The following is a 2,379-nucleotide window of genomic DNA, read 5'->3' as shown; positions in this document are numbered from 1 at the left end:
ACGTGTGAGATTTGCCTCAGATAATTTAATGACTTCCATCACGTGGCAGGGCCTGGGCTCTGCTATTCCACATGCTTATTGGGGAGGTAGTTTTTGTAGAGTGGGGCATATGATAGCAATCATCTTACGCCGACTGTACTACCCACACTTCAACAATGTCACATTCATTATTTATTTGGTCTCAAAAATCTGAATGTGTGTGTGTGTGGTGGGGGCATGTATTACATCCATTTTAGATATAAGGAAACCAGAACTCAGAGATTAAATAGCTTGCTCAAGGTCACTTAGTCAAAAAGAGGACCATCCTAGTCCTTAAAAGAAAAATTTTAAATCTCAATAAACAACACTCATTCCTAGTTGAAAATGAACAATGTAGAGAAAGATAAGTCCTGTAGAACCCGCATGAACCAAGACTCCTCCAGTGGTAAGTGAGAAATATTAGCCACTTTGCTCTTTACTATTTAAAACACTGATCCTTGCCGTTATAGACTGGAAGGTCTACCTTATTAATCATATGTATATTGTAGTGGCTTATATTGGTTTGTGTTTTAGATGATAGACACAAAAGGAAAGAAATCTGAGTAAAATATAGTAAAATTGGGTAGCAATTTTTCATTTAAAGGATCATCACCTAAGTGCTACCATTTGAAATCCCATGCAATTTTGTAATTCATGTGTCAGGACTGTGCCATTACTGTTACCTAGATTTCATTGGAATTGCTGGTTTCACAGATACTTTCTAAGTGTCTTTGATATCATTTACTTCCTTCTTCTACTCCTATCAATGGAAGCTGAGAGACGTACATATGTATTTGCTTTCAAATTTCCTCGAATAAGTCTGACATGCATGCTCTGTTAAATGCTCCTTTTAAATGACAGTATTTGTTTAGTAAAATATTACAGTAAAATAAAAATAATTGTTCCATGGTTAAATAAATTTGGATTGAATATAGCAGGGATGAAAAAACCACTTGGCTGATGCTGGGACAACTTGCCAGCCATAGGCAGAAGATTGAAACTGATCTCTTCCTTATACCATATACAAAAATTTACTCAAGACGAATTAAAGACTTAAATGTAAAATCCCAAACTATAACAACCCTGGAAGATAACCTAGGCAATACCATTCTGGACATAAGAATGGGCAAAGATTTCATGATGAAGACACCAAAGCAATTGCAACAAAAGTAAAAATTGACAAACAGGATCTAATTAAACTAAAGAGCCTCTGCATGGCAAAAGAAACTATTAATAGAGTGAACAGACAACCTATAGAATGGGAGAAAATTTTTGCAAACTACGCATCTGACAAAGATCTAATGCCTAGCATCTACAAGGAACTTAAATTTATAAGTAAAAAGCAACCCCATTAAAAAGTGGGCAAAGGACATGAACAGACACTTTTCAAAATAAGACAAAACATGCAGCCAACAATCATATGAAAAAAAGCTCAACATCAATGATCATTAGAGTAATGCAAATCGAAACTACAATGAGATACCATCTCACACCAGTCAGAATGGCTATTATTAAAAAGTCAAAAAATAACAGATGGTGGCAAGGTTGTGGAGAAAAAAAGAAAGCTTATACACTGTTGGTGGGAGTGTAAATCAGTTCAACCACTGTGGAAGACAGTGCAGCAATTCCTCAAAGACCTAACAAAAGAAATACCATTTGACCCAGCAACCCCATTGCTGGGTATATACCCAAAGGAATATAAATCTTTCCATCATAAAGACACATGCATGCCTATGTTCACTGCAGCTCTATTCACAATAGCAAAGACATGGAATCATCCTAAATGCGTATCAATGGTAGACTGAATAAAGAAAATGTGGTACAGATACACCATGGACTACTATGCAGCCATAAAAAAGAACAAGATCATGTCCTTTGCAGGAACATGAATGGAGATGGAGGCCACAATCCTTAGCAAACTAATGCAGGAACAAAAAAAAACAAATACTTTTAAGTGGGAGCTAAATGACAAGAACACATGGACACATAGAGGGGAACAACAGACACTGGGGCCTACAGGAAGGAAGAGGGTGGGAGGAGGGAGAGGATCAGGAAAAATAACTAATGGGTGCTAGGCTTAATACCTGGGTGACAAAATCATCTGTACAACAAACCCCTGTGACAAAAGTTTACCTATATAACAAACCTGCATATGTACCCCTGAACTTAAAATGAAAGTCAAATTTCATCACATTGCTTTTTCCTCAGGTGATGAGAGAATGGTGAGGTAAAAAGAGTATTAAATATGGCACAAGAGAAATGAGGAATGAGAGGTTAAAGCTTATATGTAAATATGTATTGTACATTCTCTAATGTGGCTATTTCATGGGGAGATGAGAGCCAAGGAGAGAAATAATGTTC

The sequence above is a fragment of the Mandrillus leucophaeus genome, unplaced genomic scaffold (assembly GCF_000951045.1).
Source record: "Mandrillus leucophaeus isolate KB7577 unplaced genomic scaffold, Mleu.le_1.0 Scaffold379, whole genome shotgun sequence".
NCBI lineage: Eukaryota > Metazoa > Chordata > Mammalia > Primates > Cercopithecidae > Mandrillus > Mandrillus leucophaeus.
This window is presented reverse-complemented; position numbering follows the sequence as displayed.